Source organism: Natrix helvetica, assembly GCF_964273705.1.
Source record: "Natrix helvetica genome assembly, chromosome: 1".
Classification (NCBI taxonomy): Eukaryota; Metazoa; Chordata; class Lepidosauria; order Squamata; family Natricidae; genus Natrix; species Natrix helvetica.
The window spans coordinates 85514220-85533541 of NC_138548.1; positions in this window are offsets into that span (position 1 = coordinate 85514220).

Sequence of the window (19322 nt, forward strand, 5' to 3'; positions counted from 1 at the left end):
TATGCCCATTATTCTGTGCTGCAGATGAACTTTATATTATAAATGATAGAGATAAAGGCTTTTTGTGCAGTGTATTTCCATGTTGACTAGAGATAAAAGTGAAGTGAAAAGGGTAAAGAATGCATGGGTAATTAATTTCAAGATGCAACATCAAATATGCTACGTAAGTCTAATACTCATTTTATGGATATCAGAAAAAAAGTTTACTACTTAGTTAATCAAAGAAAAAAGCAGAGCTACATTGAACCAGCATCATTTTAAGAAGTCTGTCATGAAGGCTTTTTTTATATTTAATTTGAGCAGAATAAATGGAAATGTTTATACAAACAGGTAAGATATTTCTATTGCATTTATCCTTAAAATTTCTGGGAGTTTTGAAGACAGAGAAGCTCAAAGAATAATGATAAGCTATAGAAAAATCACATGAACCTTTGCATTTATGAAGATTGTCTACATCAGAAGAGAAGATTCATTGGACCATCCATATGGAAGTTGAAGTCATAAACATGAGGAGGTTCTCATAGAATTTTATCTGAGTACAAAGTGTTGCTAGTTTGATCAAAGCAGAAATAATGCAGCATATTCTGACTTTAATAGTCAGAATATGTTTTTTTTCTCATACAACATAAATGTACTGTAGTTGTGTGTTAAAGAATGTTCTATGATTTACAGTAGGCTATAAACCACCATATTTTTTGTCATGAAACATAGTTATGTAGATTATTGGTTGAACAATTTGTTGTTGTTTTGCTTTAACTTTCTGTACACTGTGCAGAGTCATCACAATGAAGTGGAAGGGCATATTAATTATGTAGATAAATAAATATCAGTTATATAGAGAAAAACAAGGATTATTACAGTAGTCCCTGGGTAATCCTAATACATTCTAGCTTTAAATTTCATGTCAACGGTTCCAAACAAGTGGCCTGCAGATCACTGGTTATTTAAGAACTTACTGTAAGCCATTCTTGGTTGTGTGTGTGTGTGTGTGTGTGTGTGTTGTATGTGTGTATTCAAAATTTTTGCCAAAACTTTGAAAGTCTTCGTCCCCCACACCAAATTTTGCAAGTAGGACCATTATTATATCAGGAAAGGAGTTGACTTTGGGAAATTAGATTATTTTATTTATGTAATTATTTGTTTGTTTATCTATTGATAACTCACACCTGGAACAGTCACATATGCCATGGAATCCTATGCACTACATAGCTTGCTGTCTTGCTAAATTGTACTTAAAAAGCTATAATGATGTGCTAATGGCCCATATAAAGAAAAAAAGGCTGACAACCATTGCCAGATTACATCCATGTTTCACTTTGCACAATGATACTTTCCTTGCTGACTTCTCTTCTGAATCCCCATATCTCCTCTGGAGCTTTACCATCACTCCAAATCAGCTGTGGAAACATGCGTCTGGGATACAGGTAACAAAAAAACCTGGAAATCATGCTATTTATTTAAAAATGTTATTCCATGTTTTGAATAGGTTTTTTTTGGGGGGGGGGATGTTCTAAGTCTTTGATTATGTGGTTTTGAGATTTCTAAAATTCTAGGATTCTAGGCTAACGTAGCAATAAGGAATCACTTATTGGAATCCTGAGATTCATAAGTAATCAATGTAACCTTCAATAATCTCTGTAACAAGTGACTTTCATTCTCCAGTGGAATCTTGGTGATCATAGGATAGGAAATAAAAAATATATAAGAAATGTATCACTATTAGTTTATAGTAGTTTACACCTAAACCCTTCTTTCATTTCTTTACATCATTTCTTCATTCAGAATCACTTCAAGCTCAAGGCTCCATTTATAGAGAAACCCCATCTTACTCTTTTGGCTATATTTGTATATCAATAAAATCCCCAAAGAAAAAAAAGGAATGATATCTTAATTATTGACTGCTGATTTTGGAAGTAATTTCTTTAAGGAGACTGTCACAGTGCCCCAGCTGTGGAGGGTGACTGTCAGTGTTTCTCAGTTTCCAACAAATGCTGTGATAAATAACATTCAGCCTACTTTTTATTTTGAATTTAGCAAATTCAAGTTACTTCTTGAGCTGCAATTTCTCCTCTTGTACACCCACCATGTCATCTCCTGAATGTACACCTGCCAGCTAATTACCATGCTGTTAACCCAAGTGACACCGATGTCAGACCTTTTCACTGCAGCTTTTAACAGAGATTGCATTTTGCTCACCAGGAACAACCATTTCTACGTAAGAAAGCTAAACATTTTTGAATCCTTTCTTTCTTCTTTCTTTGCTGCTAAACTCAGGTTCTTCTGACTACATTAAGGTCACTCTATTATCTCTAGATTCTATGGTAACATTAAGAACACACTGCTAGAAAACCAGTTCACTCATTCAATATGTGAACAAATATGCCATTATGACTCAAACATCACAGTACAAATTTTGAGGTTACAGTTTATTATTTCAAACCAAATGTTCTTCTGTGAAAATAATTCATACACCTTGCAAGGACAAATGTCTGATCAAGAGAGCAGCAACTATGAGGCTTTTTCAGATATTTTAACAAGTAGCCAATGATTGTACAAATAGGTGTTTTGCCATGTTAACATGTTATATAAATATTCATCCATCCATCTATCCAAATTGAAGAACATAGTTTTGGGTTTAGAATATTCTGATCTCCAAGTGGATGATGTTCCAAAGAGAAGATACCATTACTGAAAAACTGTTTTCCTATGTTCTACCTGATGGCACTTAATAGATATGACTCTAAGCATCTCTCTCCTGTTTGATCTGATAGGACAGGTAGCCAAGGATGCAGAGAGTTGATCCCTCATATAATCTGGCCCCATGCTATGAACTACAGGCAACTGGAAAATTGTTATATCTTAATATTTTCCTGTCTGTTGTAATGTCAGTAAGCAAGAAAAGTGAAATATTGAAAAGAAGATAAGAAATATATTCAATAAATATATAATGATGGTGTGGAGGAAGAAGCCCAAGAAGCACCAGCTACTTTTAAAATGACAATACAATGCCATAGATATGGACTCAGAAAAAAGTCCTTACTGAGAATGGCAATATAAGATCAACTCTACCACTCTTTAAAATACAGTGGCAGAATATATCATGATATTATTACATGATTTTGATGTAGTGATCGTATGCCCCTCCTCAGCCCATTTGAAAAAGAAATATGTCCCAATTCTGAAATATAAGTAGCTATCTTTACAGCACTGGGATGCTACCTTGCTTGGTATGGTTGTGAGAATCAATGCTCCAAATTTGCTCTGACTTCTCTGCTATTCAAAATGTCACAGGTCCTCTATCAATAGCTCTTGGTCTGCCCTCATCATTTTTGATAACTTCTTGATGGCACATGAAGCTTCCTTAGACAGTTACCCAATCACATGGAAGATTCAAATTGAGTAGAGTATGGAGACAAGGTTTATTTGCTTGCTTGTTTGTTTGTTATCAAATATATATACCACAAATCTTCCCTGAGTGACTCTGTGTAGTTTCATTTAAAGATTGCTTGATCTCTGACTCTGTACATTCAGCAGGCAGTCTGAAAGAAAATTGTAACATTCTTCTTTTCCTTTTCCTCCTTCTTTCCTTCATCTTTTACTGCTTTGGGTATCAAGCAATGGTGGGTTTCAAAAATTTTTGGAACCTACTCTGTGGCCTGCTTTGTGGGAGTGGCTTGCTGGCCATGTGACTGGGTGGGAGTGGTTTGCAAGCCATGTGATGGGTGGGAGTGGCCAAGATGATGTTACTGAATTCTTTGCCCCAATGGATGAACTACAATAAGATTAAAATAAGTACAAAAACAATAAAAGAGCTACTTACAGAAGGAAGATGACTGTTCTTGCCAGTCTTCAGTATCACTGACTCCAATGAATGGGCTGCACAAAGAAGAGACACAGAAATGAACTTGTACATTGCATGCACTGCATTGGGATGAAACCAGCACACACAGCAAAGAGGACACCCAGCAATAAATACAACTATTTACAGAGGGAAGATTACTGCCTTGCTGGTCTTCTGCACCACCATCTCACCACCTTGCTCCAATAACCTGCATAAAGGAGAGACACAGAAAGCAAGACTTTAACTGCATGCACTGCATTAGGATGAAACAAGCACACAAAATAATAGAAAAGGAAAATTACTGTCCTTTTTTGTGTCTTCTGAACCACCACCTCACCACTTTGCTCCAATAACCTGCACAAAGGAGAGACACAGAAAGCAAGACTTTAATCGCTTGTACTTCACTATCTCAAGGATGAACCCAGCAAAGAGCACACCCAGCAATAAAGACAGCTACTTACAGAAGAAGGACTACTGGCTTGCAGTCTTCTGCACACCATCTTATCACTTTGCTCCAACAACTGCACAAAGGGGAGACACAGAAAGCAAGACTTTAATTGCTTGCACTTACACCTTACATAAGAATAACACAATGAAAGAGATACATTCAAGTACTTACTTGTGTTATTGTTTCCTGGTTGTTAGTTTGGTCCAAGTAGCTATTCAGAAGTTAGTGGTTAGAAGTAATGGTAAAGCAAGATATGTAATTAAAACCAAAAATATTTTGTTGGCTATTTGAAAGGGAGTACAATATATATTTAATTTTACACATGTTAGCAGCTGCTGGAATTGTCTTTGCACAACAGTGGAAAAACAGAGATATGAAAATGAATAAATATTATAATGTGCAGGAATAAATAAATTGACAATTAAAATCAAGAAGGCTTTGAATACTTTTTCACATGGGATTTGTTTTAGCAATTGCTAACTAACAGAAACAGAAATTAGAAATCCAAAAGTATGAAAGAAAACACCAATTATATAAGGAAAGGTCACTAAAGTGTATAAGGAAATATTACTAGATCATTATTAATGCATAGGTAACTGTGGGACATTACACACCCACACCCACACAAACTATGACAGTGCCAGGAAAACACCAAAAAATAAGAATCCCCCCCCCAAAGACTGCAGATGAAACCAGTTTTTTCCCTAACCCTAAGGACAGGAAAGACAAAGCCACTGGAATAAAAACCATCAAGGCATTGTGGGAAATTATAAATGACAGTGCCAGGAAGCTCACAGAACCAAGATCCACCTCACAATTACCTAAACAACTAGGGTGAAGCACACTAAATCTGGCAAAGCTGCCTTGCACCAAGCTAGCCTGCCCATAGAAAAAGCAGCCACTCTGAGACACATAAACCTGGTCTGAACACTTAAAAGCAACATATTGCATCACAAAGAAAACATTTGAAAAAAGGAATAACATTTCTTGTAGTAAATATATTTTATAAACAATTAAAAAATAAAAATTCCCTAAAATAATTTTTTAAAAAAGATATTCAATAAATAAAAAAAAATCCCTAAAAACCATTGTTAAGTATTCCACCAGCAATAATTTATACTGTAACCATGTTAAGCTATTGTACCAGCAATAGTATATTGTAACCATTATTCCACCAGCAATAATTTATACTGTAACCATGTTAAGCTATTGTACCAGCAATAGTATATTGTAACCATTATTCCACCAGCAATAATTTATATTGTAAACATTTTAAGGTATTGTACCATCAATAGTATACTGTAACCATTATTCCACCAGCAATAATTTATACTGTAACCATTATAAGGGTACAGCAATAATTTATATTGTAACCATTTCAAACTATTCCACACACAATAATTTAAAGTGAAACTATTAAAATATTCCATACACAATAAATTACAATAAAATGATTTAAAACAATTCCAAGCACAATACATTTTAAAGTATTGAGTATAGAATTTTTTTAAATGGTTTATTTTAATTTATTTTGGATAGAATCTTTTTTAAATAGTCCAAAACAATTTTAAAAAAGAATCTGCACACAATAAATTGAAGTAAACCATTTAAAATACTTTGCACTCCATACTTTTAAGTAAAATTATTTTTAAAAAAATCTATGCACAATAAATAAAATATTATTTTAAAATACATTAAAAAAATAAAAGAAAAAAAAACCTGGTCACTGAGCAGCCAGCAGAATCAGCAGCTCTTCAATTTGTTGGATCCGATTCTGATGTGATGGATGGATGCAGCAGGGAGCAGCAGGCAGGCAGCGAGGCAGCAGGACAGGTAAGACTGGACTGGAGGGACAAGGGTTGTCGCTAAGCTTGCCGTCTGGCAGGCTTACCCAGCCAGGCGAGGTTGGAGAGGGGGGGCGGGGGGCTTTCAGCCGCTTGGTATACGTCAGCCCGTGGCTTTCGCTAAGGAAGGCCTGAACTTAGGCCATCCCTCGCGAAAGCTAGGCCTCTGCTGCCTACTGGCTTTTGCCATGTGGCGCCATACGCCAGCGCATGGCTTTCGCTATGGAAGGCCTGAAGGCTTTCCCTCGCGAATGCTAGGCCGCCACTGCCCACCCACTTTCGGCCGCATGGTGTACGCTAGCCCACGGCTTTTGCGAGCTGGCATAAGCTAGCCTCCCGCCTCCCCCCCTCACGCTTAGTTCCTTACCTGACAGAAGCAGCAAACTGGAAGGCAAAGCAAAGGGAGAACCGATCAGCAAGCACAATGCTACAACTGCTCGGGAATGAGAAAGACTCTGCTGCCATGCTTTTAAATGGGTCGCCTCCAGCCCACTCACTGATTGGCTGGACTCCAGCCAATCAGTGAGCTGTGGGCTGGGCTAACCTAGTTTAGTGCGGACGGGTGGGGGAGCGAGCCAGCTGCGTCAGGACAGCAAGGGCAAGCGAGTGACAGGACTGGGGCAGGTGTTTTGGAAGTTACTTCCGGGTCCACCGGTTGAATCTCCTCTCACCAGATCAGTGAAATTCACCAACCGGTTCACCCAATCCGGTGCGAACCGGCAGAAACCTACCACTGGTATCAAGAGAGGTACAACGTTCATTCAGGTTCTTGCTTTTCTGGCAGTCTTGGCAATTATTATTTGATAATGTTGTAGTCTGTCCTTGATGTTGTCTGTCCATCTTCTGGGTTTGCCTCATGTTCTTTGGCCTTCTCCTCTTTTTGTATATGCCTTGTGCAGTATGTTCAGCAGAGGTGGGTTTCTGCCAGTTCGGCCTGGATTGGGCGGGTGGGCGGAGGGGTAGTGCTGGTGGTGGGAGGTTCCACCCACCTGCCTGGATGCCTCTGTGCATGCACGCACCAGCGCATGCACATGCACAAGCAAACTGGTAGTAAAAAAAAAGGAAACCCACCACTGATGTTCAGCATTTTGTGCTTTTGGGGGGATTACATGTTATAAGGATCTCAAAACATATAAGGCAATATTTAAGTTCTAATATACAGAAATATAACTCCAAAATGAAGGCATGGAACCAGAGAGAGTACGGAATGAAGTCAGCATTTGTGGCCAAGGGCTGTATCCAATATCAAATTTTCATAAAGCCGGCTGAAAGTATGAAGAGTAGCATAAATCTCCTTTTATTTTAGCAAGTTTTTCATCTAGTAGGGATTCTCTCAGTTAATTAAGCACCTGGCTTTGAGCTGATTTTCATCTAGTAATCAACAGTTGCCTTTTATTTTTGTTGTTTTTATGTCTGCTACTGAAGCTTTTGTTTGTTTATTCTTTTGAAAAATGTTTTTGTAAGCCATCTTAAGAAACAATTTTAGGGGTAAGAGAAATCAAAGGATATGATATAAATCTTTGCAATATCAAAGAAAAAATGTACTTTTCACTTTATGAAGTATCTAGTCATTTCCTGTAGAATGCATTTATGGTCTGCTTGTATTAATGTTTCCATTGTTAATTGTATTTATTGAGAACCACATAAAAAGATTCAATTCAGTCACTTTGAATTTATTATTTTGATTTCTTTGGAAAATACCCCAAACCCAATTGTTGTTTCAACTGAATAACTAATAATGTAATTAATATATATCATTTTGGAAATATAGAACTGTATCTCATTATTTAAAATTCAGTGCATGATTACTATATTCATTTCGACTTGTCCCTAAGCTCGATTTAGTCTGTCACACAAAAAGAGTTGTGAAAATATAGAACACCATATGGCAGAGTGAGAACTCACTGTATTACCCAGCAATCCAAACAGCTGGAAAGCAGGTACTTACATGAACAATTCAAGCAGAATGAGTGCCCACAATCATTTGTTACAAGATGTCTGTGCAACATGATGGGAGAGAATGGAAGAAACAAGGTACAAGACTAACCACATGGCACAACCTACCATACATACATCAAAAACATTTCAGAAGCTGTAGAATGCAGCTTCTTACATCTACAAGTGGGCATTGCACACTGCCCAGAGGCTATCATACAAGGACAAATTATGCATTGTAAAGATCACTCAGTGGTGGGAGATACGTCCAATGTAATTTACCAAATCCCATGCATGGATTGCCCCTGTGAAACACCTAGAAGCAAACAAAGTAATAGCCAAAAGCCAACATGGATTTGTCAAAAATAGATCATGCCAGACTAATCTTATTGCATTCTTTGATAATGTGACAAAATTAGTAGACCAGAGGAATGCCGTCGATATAGTTTACTTGGACTTCAGTAAGGCTTTTGATAAGGTAGACCATAACCTACTATTAGATAAAGTAGAAGAATGTGGGTTAGACAGCATCACCACCAGATGGATTCATAACTGGCTGACAAACCACACTCAACATGTAGTCCTCAATGGAACTGCATCTACATGGAGGGAAGTATGCAGTGGAGTACCCCAAGGCTCTGTTTTAGGCCCAGTACTCTTCAACATCTTCATCAATGATTTGGATGAGGGAATAAATGGGGAACTCATCAAATTTGCAGATGATACCAAGCTGGCAGGCATAGCCAACACTCCAGAAGATAGGCTTAAGATACAGAAGGATCTTGACAAACTTGAACATTGGGCACTATCTAATAAAATGAAATTCAATGGTGAAAAGAGTAAGGTTCTACATTTAGGCAACAAAAATGGAATACACAGGTACAGTATGGGTGGTACCTTGCTCAGTAGTAGTAACTGTGAAAGGGATCTTGGAGTCCTAGTGGAGATCCATTTAAATATGAGCCAGCAGTGTGCAGCAGCTGCCAAAAAACCCAAGACAGTCCTAGGCTGCATCAACAGAGGGATAGAATCAAGATCACGTGAAGTGTTAATACCACTTTATAATGCCTTGGTAAGGCCACACTTGGAATACTGCACTCAGTTCTGGTCGCCACGATGTAAAAAAGATGTGGAGACTCTAGAAAGAGTGCAGAGAAGAGCAACAAAGATGATTAGGGGACTGGAGACTAAAACATATGAAGAACGGTTGCAGGAACTGGGTATGTTTAGCTTAAGAGAAAGAAATAATAATAATAATAATAATACTTTAATTTATAGACCGCACCCTTTCCTAAACAGGACTCGGGGCGGTGTACAGTCATATTAAAAACAATGTGGATACAAAAATATAGATATACATAGATACATAGATAGACGGAGGAGGTAGGATATGCACTGTACAATAATAAATTAAAATTCGAATAAAAATTAAAAATTACCCTTAAAAACTACCCAAAATAAGATGTTTGCCAGGAGGTTGAAAGTGGGACTATAAATCAGCTAGGCCAGCTAATTGGAACAGGTGGGTCTTAAGTTTCTGTCGGAAGGAGCGGAGGTCGGTAGTAGTTCTAATATCGGGAGGGGGAGGTCATTCCAGAGGGTTGGGCCCATCACAGAGAAGGCTCTACTCCTGGGTGCCGCCCGTTGACACTGCTTAGTGGACGGTACCCGGAGGAGTCCCTCCCTGTGGGAGCGAATTGGTCACAGGGATGTATGAGGTGAGATGCAATCCCGCAGGTAACTAGGTCCCGTGCCATGGAGCGCTTTGAAGATAATAACCAACACCTTGAAACGCACCCGAAAAACCACAGGCAGCCAGTGCAGCTCACGCAGGAGTGGTGTTATATGGGAGTATCTGGTCCTCCCCATGATAGCCCGCGCGGCCGCATTCTGAACTAGCTGTAGTCTTCGGGTGCATCTCAAGGGGAGCCCCATGTAGAGAGCGTTGCAGTAGTCCAGGCGAGACGTCACCAGCGCATGAGTGACTGTGCGTAAGGCGTCCCGGTCCAATAGGGGGCGCAATTGGCACACCAGGCGAACCTGGTGGAATGCCCCCCTCGCCACGGCTGCCACATGGTCATCCATCGACAGCCGGGCATCAAGGAGGACACCCAAATTGCGCGTCCGCTCCACGGGGGGCAGTTGTTCGCCCCTTATGGCCAGCGATGGAGTCCACTGGTTGAACCGGGGCGCCGGTAGCCACAGCCACTCCGTCTTGGAAGGGTTGAGTCTGAGTCTGTTGTACTCCATCCAGACCCGAACGGCTTCCAAGCACTGGGACATCATTTCGACGGCCTCGTTGGGGTGGTTTGGGGTGGAGATGTACAGCTGTGTATCATCAGCGTACAGATGGTATCCAACCCCAAAACCACGGATGATCTCACCCAGCGGCTTCACGTATGTGTTGAAAAGGAGGGGCGAGAGGACCGACCCCTGTGGCACCCCACAAGTGAGCGGCCTCAGGGTCGACCTCTGCTCCCCTGCCAACACACATTGCGTCCGGTCGGAGAGGTAGGAGCAGAACCACCGCAAATCGGTGCCCCCTACTCCCACCCCCTCCAGCCGGCACAATAAGATACCATGGTCGATGGTATCGAAGGCCGCTGATAGGTCTAATAGGACCAGGATAGAGGAACAGCCCCTATCTCTGGCCCTCCAGAGATCATCCACCAACGTGACCAAGGCCGTCTCCGTGCTGTGACCAGGCCGGAAGCCGGACTGGCGCGGGTCTAGATAGTCGGTTTCCTCCAGGTGACGTGGGAGCTGTTGTGCCACCACACTCTCTACAACCTTCGCTAAAAAGGGAAGGTTGGAGATGGGACGATAATTAGCTAGCTCCGCCGGGTCCAGGAAAGGCTTCTTGAGTAGGGGCCTCACCACCGCCTCTTTCAAGGCGGCCGGTAAGGACCCCTCCTCCAATGAAGCGTTCACAAGACCCAGAAGCCAGCCTCATATAACCTCCCAGGATGCCAGTACAAGCCAGGAGGGACACGGGTCCAATAAACATGTAGTGGCTCGCAGTCGCCCACGTAACCTGTCCAAATCCTCAGGGGCAACAGAGTCAAACTCCTCCCAGCGTGGTGCCTCAAGATTTGCCTCCGACGTCTCCCCTGGTCCACTGAAGGGGGCCCATCCACTCCGGATCTGAGCGATTTTGTCCTGCAGATATTCCCCAAACTCCTCTGCTCTACCCTGCAAAGGGGCTTCCCGCGGCCTCTGAGATAGGAGGGAGCGGGTCACCCAAAACAGGGCGGCAGGGCGGTTATCTGCGGACGCAATAAGAGCGGCACAGTGTCTACATTTGGCCCCTCTCAGTGCCACAAGGTAGGTCCGTAAATAGGCTCTTACCTGTGTTCGGTCAGATTCGGAGCATGAGGACCTCCACCTGCTTTCTAGGTGTCTCTTGTGGCGTTTCATCACCCTCAGCTCCTCGGTAAACCAAGGAGCCAGGGTGGTTCATTGCCGCAGGAGAGGCCGCAAAGGCGCTACCCGGTCCAAGGCCCCAGCAGCCGCCCTATTCCAAGCGGCTACTAGGTCCTCCGTCCGGGAGTGGGTCAGGGCTACAGGAAGTGGCCCAAGCTCCATCTGGAACCTATCCAGTTCCATCAGTCGCCTGGGGCGGAACCATCTGGGACAGTCTGGTTCCGCCTCCCCGCGGTGGGGGGTAGCGCCGGGGAAGTCGAGCCGGAGAGATGAGTGATCTGACCATGACAGGGGTGTAATAACCAGATCCCCTATTCCCAGATCACTCGTCCACTGTCCAGAGACAAAAACAAGGTCCAGTGTGTGCCCACCTTCGTGTGTGGGGCCCTGAATTAATTGGGTCAGGTCCATGGCTGTCATGGAAGCCATGAACTCCCGACCCGCCTCGGATGCTTCACCCGTCGACGGCAGGTTGAAATCCCCCATAACCACAAGTTTGGGGGTATCAACCGCTGTCTCCGCGATCAGCTCGAGGAGGCAGGGCCACTGATGCATAGCAAGGAGCCAAGTATACAATCAGCAAGCCCAACTGCCTCCCTGGGCCCCATTTCACACCAAGGGACTCACACCCGGATATCTGTGGCACAGTGAACTCCCTCGGTTCCAGACTCTCCCGTATAATTACTGCCACCCCACCACCCTTACCCAGGGCCCGCGGCTGATGAAATGCACGGTAGCCAGGCGGGCACATCTCCACGAGGGGGTAAACCACCCTCGTGGCCCAAACAGGTCTCCGTTATCCCTGCAAGGTCCGGCTCCCCCTCCGAGATCAACTCATTGATGAGGGGTATTATTAAAGTATTATTATTATTATTATTATAACTCTACTATTGTATTGTGTTGTGTTGTGTTGTGTTGTATTGTATTGTATTGTATTGTATTATGTAGGAAGCTAACCACCAGATAGCAAGAATACAAGTCAGATGAAGAGACCTGAACTCATTGGTAGCTTCATGATGCAATGAACAAGGACATGCATTCAATTTGGGAGCTACTAAGATTGTTGGCAAACAGGCATAAAACAGCCATATAAGTGATTGAAACAATAGGTCAGTCAATAGGAGTGGTGATTTACCACCAGCTTATCAAATAATGAGAAGGCAAGAGCTGGGCAGCACAAATGACAGTCAACAACTTAAGATCCAGCCATCAATACACCCCAATCAACATCTAAAAGCCACAAACAAAAGGCACTACATAATTATTACACACAGAACAGCACACACTCTGCTAAAGAGAAGTTCCCTGAAGATGGGCACCAGCGCGAGTCCAAAAGCTCAGAGGACAAAACCTCTGGTCCTGGTGACTGACCCAGATTGGATCAATTCAGTCTCTACTGAATTCACAATACCTCATAGGCTTGCTTTCTCTTATTGTATAAGTCATAACGTTGGTATCAGGATGCTGTTCTTCCTTACAAAGGTTAAAAGATACAGCCATTTTAGTAACAGTATCAGCAATTTGACATGTGTTTTTCCTCTTCACACCAAATATGTATTAATATAACTCTTATGTATTTTAAATTGCATTGCCAATTCCTATTTTTTAGATTTATAGATTGTGACAGAATCTTTATTACGTTTCAATTGCTTTGTGTTATTGTTTTTTTCCAAACTCCAAGATCTTCTGGAATCATGTCAAGTTCTTATTTCTGGGCTCCAGGGCATCATATGCTTTTTCTGTGTTACATCTATATGTCTATTGGTTATTCAGCTCTTATTCTTAAAAATGCACATTATATCCTGTCTTTATCCTCATCTCTATCTCAAAGTTGCAATAAGTAAAACAGATATACCCATTTCAAGAAAACTGCTTTAAGATTAGTACAGTCCTTGGAAACTTTTATTTCTACTACTAATGATGAACTTCTGGCAAGAATGAAAAATTGTTCATATTTACAGAGCTGCCATTCCAATATTATTCTTTTACTAATTAAGGAAATAAGCAATACACATTTGGAAAATAAAAAGGAAACTTACTTTAACAATACAGATCCCACTTGGATAAATAACAAATGTTTGCTATTCATCTTCTAAAACTCCCTTAGATATTTTCTTCATCCCACACACAAAACCTAGTATTGTTTTCTATTATTAAGTATTTCTCATCTATGAAAAAAAAATGTTACTGGACTGGTTCTCAGGGGCTGATAATCAGTTTGAACAAAGGTAATTGATTATCCCATAACAGCACATCTGAAATGTGAATTGAAAGAAATATGAGCAAATAAAACAATGATCTAGCTGTTATTAACTAATAACTCTAAACTGGACTTTAGATATAGGACAGAAAGGCACAGATCATAAGAGAAAAAACATGAAAAATAGAGGAAAGTATTGTTAGATTCGAATCTCTATCAGGAATTGGACATTCATTCTAGAATCGCTCAGAGTCAGGTGGTCTTACTTTACTTTACTTTTATTTAGATTTTTATACCGCCCCCTCTCCCCAAAGGGACTCGGGGCGGTGTACAGTCAAATAAAAACACATCAATAAATAGAAAATACAAACACAAAGAGGAGGCAATAAGAAACTGTACATATCTGAAGTAAAGTAATTAAAAGCAATATTTAAATACCCTAAAAATACCCAATTAAAATATCTGCCAGGAGGTAGAATAAAACTATAAATGGGCCAGGCCGGCTAAACGGAACAGGTGAGTCTTCAGTTTTTGTCCGAAGGAGCGGAAGTCGGTGGTGGTTCTGATATCGGGGGGGGAGGTCATTCCAGAGGGTTGGGCCCATCACAGAGAAGGCTCTACTCCTAGGCGCCGCCCGTTGGCATTGCTTAGTGGACGGCACCCGGAGGAGTCCTTCCCTGTGAGAGCGAATCGGTCGCAGGGAAGTGTGTGGTAGGATGCGATCCCGCAAGTACCTAGGTCCTGAGCCATGGAGCGCTTTAAAGATAGTAATTAACACCTTGAAACGCACTCGAAAGACCACAGGCAGCCAGTGCAGCTCGCGCAGGAGCGGTGTTACGTGGGAGTACCTAGTACTCCCCATAATAGCCCGTGCGGCTGCGTTCTTGACTAGCTGCAGTCTTCGAGCGCGTCCCAAGGGAAGCCCCATGTAGAGGGCATTGCAGTAGTCCAGCCGAGACGTCACCAGTGCATGAGTGACCGTGCGTAGGGCATCCCGGTCCAGTAGGGGGCGCAATTGGCGCACCAGGTGAACCTTGTGGAACGCCCCCCTTGCCACGGCTGTCACATGGTCATCCATTGACAGCCGGGCATCTAGGAGGACGCCCAAATTGCGCGCCCGTTCCACAGGGGGCAATTGCTCGCCCCCTATGGTCAGCAGCGAGCAGTTGATGGAATCAACTGACTGAACCGGGGTGCCGGTAGCCACAGCCACTCAGTTTTGGAGGGGTTGAGCTTGAGTCTGTTGTCCCCCATCCAGACCCCGATGGCTTCCAAACACTGGGTCATCACCTCGACAGCCTCGTTGGGGTGGTCTGGGGTGGAAATGTACAGCTGCGTGTCATCAGCGTACAGATGATACTCCACCCCAAAACCACGGATGATCTCCCCCAGCGGCTTCACATATGCATTGAACAGAAGGGGCGAGAGGACCGACCCCTGAGGCACCCCACAAGTGAGTGACCTCAGGGTCGACCTCTGCCCCCCTGCCAACACACATTGCATCCGGTCAGAGAGGTAGGAGCAAACCACCGCAGAACGGTGCCTCCGACTCCCATCCCCCCAGCCGGCGCAATAGGATACCATGGTCGATGGTATCAAAAGCCGCCGAGAGATCTAATAGGACCAGGATAGAGGAACAACCCCTATCTCTGGCCCTCCAGAGGTCATCGACCAACGCGACCAAGGCCGTCTCCGTGCTGTGTCCGGGCCGGAAGCCGGACTGGCGTGGGTCTAGATATTCGGATTCCTCAAGGTGTTGTGGAAACTGCTGTGCCACCGCATTCTCTACAACCTTCGCCAAAAAGGGAAGGTTGGAGACTGGACGATAATTAGCTAGCTCCATCGGGTCAAGGGAAGGCCTCTTGAGTAAGGGCCTCACCACCGCCTCTTTCAAGGCGGCAGGCAAGGACCCCTCGCTCAAAGAGGCGTTCACCAAGCCCAGTAGCCAGCCTCGTGTCACTTCCCAGGATGCCAGTACCAACCAGGAGGGACACGGGTCCATTAAACATGTGGTCGGTCGCAGCCATCCACGCAACCTATCCAAATCCTCGGGGGCAACAGAATCAAACTCCTCCCAGAATGGTCTCACAAGACTCACTGTTGGCGGCTCCTCTGGTCCACTGAAGGGGGCCCATCCATTCCGGATCTGAGCGATTTTGTCCTGCAGATATTCCCCAAACTCCTCTGCTCTGCCCTGTAAAGGGGCTTCCCGCTTCCTCTGGGATAAGAGAGAGCGGGTCACCCGAAACAGGGCGGCAGGGCGGTTATCGGCGGACGCAATAAGAGTGGTGCAATGTCTACGTTTGGCCACTCTTAATGCCACAAGGTAAGTCCGTGAATAGGCTCTTACCTGTGTTCGGTCAGATTCGGAGCGTGAGGACCTCCACCTGCCCTCTAGGCGTCTCCTATGGCGCTTCATCACCCTCAGGTCCTTGGTAAACCAAGGAGCCCGGGTGGGTCGTCGCCGCAGGAGAGGCCGCAAAGGCGCAACTCGGTCCAGGGCCCCAGCGGCCGCCCTATTCCAGGCGGCCACTAGGTTCTCGGAGCGAGAGCAGGTCAGGGCTACAGGGAATGGCCCAAGCTCCGTCTGGAACCTATCTGGTTCCATCAGGCGCCTGGGGCGGTCTATTATTCTTATTCTTAATTTTTTATTCCCAAACTATTTTCTATCATAAAGCCTCCTGATTCCTACATGGATGACCTAGTTTTACAGTTATATTGAAGAATACTTATAAATTAACTGGAGTTTGCCTTAGTCATCGGCTATTATTTGTAAGCCCCAACCACAATTCAGTAAATCAATATATATATTCATTGTCACAGATCAATGCTGATGTGATTAAATCATTTTGAGTCTTCTTCTTTTAGAAGAACAATAATATAGATTGTAATATACTTTTTATTTGGAAAAAAACCCCAGAAAACCAGATTTATTTTACAGCACCTGAATTATAAAAATAATGGAGACATTGCATTAAATATTGTAGTATGTATTGGTTACTTTTTGTGATTCTTATCTGTCACATTTTGAGTTCAGTTCTTTTAATGCTACAGGGAGGAAATGGGTGTAAAGAACCTCAAAGGTGACCTTGGAGAAGGAGCGTGAAAGTTAACCAAACATGATTTAAGCTGGGAAAAGAAGAGAACATTTATGCGAGGGGAAAAAAAAAAAACACTTTAAACTGTCTCTGTCTTAAACCATCTTTGGTGGAAAAGAGAGAAAATGCTATCAAATTTTCAAGATTCTGCTGCTATATTCTATATCAGTGTTTCTTAAACATTTTGCTGTCAAGATTCCTTTCCACTTAAAAAAAATATGGAGTATTGCAAAATAGCTTTTTTAATATTTATGGCACTAAAATTTAAATTGACACATTTGTAGAACATATGTATTTATTGAGTCATGTAATGATAGCAATATAAACCATAAGATATTAACATACATGTTCCACTTTTCATGAAAAACATCTATGTTTCTTAAAAAGTATGAAAAATAATAGCACTCTTTTTTAAATCTTTTTGCAAATATTTTTTTCAATATTTGACAAATAATAGGACACTGAGAGATCTATGGTGATTCGCAGTCATCCAGGTTATGGCTGTCCCAAAGGTAATTTTTCAAAAGGCAACTGGACTTCATTTTTCCTTCAGGTGTTCCACTTCTCATCCAAGAATTGAAGAAGCTTCTTGGATGAGAAGCAAAACATCTTCAGGGAAAAACGAAGAAAATCCAGTTGTCTCTTGAAAATGCACCTTTGGGAAGAACCTCTGATAGGATTCGGGGAGGGGGGGGGCTCCCCTAGTGGCTCTTGGATCACACTTTAAGAAACACTGACATATATTACTAAAGCAAAGATCCACTATTTCTTATGGAATCTATTTCTTGACTTCTATAAAGGGCTTACATGGGTGCTTGTTTCAGAACAAAATTGTAACTTGTTCTAATTAGTGGAGTGATTTCAGGCCACAAAAACTTTTCACTTCTCATCTCAGTAGACCAGTGGCTAAAAAATGTTATCCAGAAACTAGCCACTGATAATTATTAATTGCTCTATTGCTTTGACCTGACGGCCCACCTTCAACCCTATCTCTGATTTAAGCTGAACTTTTACCTACCATTTGATTGCATATTTCTCAGTTCTTATTTATACTTTTGAGTTCCTATAATTCTTGCAGAGATTTCCATGAGGCTTACTTTTATTTATATATTAAATGATAATATGTGTTATGTGTATGTGGATACATGTAATCAAGGGGCAGTAAAGGATGAAATTTGTAAATTGAGTAAAAAAAAGGAAAAAGCAATTCATTAAAACATTAACAATTATAGTAGGTAAATCAGTCTGTAGCTATCACAGCTCTTTGGCCACATGTGGCCAATTAGAACCTTTTCTATTGTCTCTAGACATCTCTTCATTTAACCACAAAAGTTTAGTATTAAAACCAAATTTCAGTGGAATATTTGTCTGTATTTTTTTGCCTCCAGAAGGTGCAGAATACTATCTTGCAGCTAGCACTTTCCATAACATCATGGATTATTTATATTATATTGCTCAATTTATTTTGCATATGATTTATATTGTGCCTGTTTAATTTTGATGACTTGCATTAGTATTACTAGGTCACTGAATTGAATGGATGATGAATGATGGATGGACAGATGGATGGATGGATGGATGGACGGACGGATGGACGGACAGACGGATGGACGAACGGATGGACAGGCAGACGGACAGACAGGCCCCTTTCTTACTCCTATGGGTGGTATGTATCTTTCTCAATGTAAGGTACTCTACCAGAGACTGGGAGTTTGACAGTTTTGTATCTTAGCTGTTCCTCGCACTATGCTTTTCTGGCAGAAAGTTCTGATGTTGTTCTTAGGACCTACTGGAACAATTCTCACAGTTTAGGAATCATAACCCTAAGTATTGATGCTACTATTGGGATGATTTTGGCCTTTGCTTTCCACATCCTCTCTAGCTCTTCCTTCAGGCCCTAATTCTTCTCCAACTTCTTATACATCTTCCTGATGCTACTGTTATTTGGCACAGCTACATCTACCATTGCCACTTGTTTGTCACCTTCTCTATTCACTGGTCAGTACCTATCTGCCACCTGGCTTTAGAAGCCCTACAGCATCATAATCTGATTATTCACCACAAACTTTTGTGGAGAGTCCCATCTAGACTTTGAAACATCTAGTCCATACACTGTATAGATGTTCCAGGTACTTGGTTGTTCTGTTCAGTACAGTGGTGGGATACAATTTTTTTTATTACCGGTTCTGTGGGTGTGGCTTGGTGAGTATTTTTGCTTGGTGGACATGGCATGGCTTGGTGGGCGTGGCACGGAAAGGATTCTGTGAAATCTCAATTCCCTCCCTATTCCAGGGGAAGGATACTGCAAAATCCCCATTTCCTCCTGATCAGCTGGGGAGGCAGAGACATAGATGGGGGTGAGGCCAGTCAGAAATTGTATTTACTGGTTCTTTGAACTACTCAAAATTTCTGCTACTGGTTCTCCAGAACTTCTGAATACCACCCCTGGTTCAGTGTATGCAGTTTCTGCCTGCATCTCTTAATCTTTCCCTGTGGTTCATTTCCCTCCACTCTCTCTCTTTCTCTCTCACCT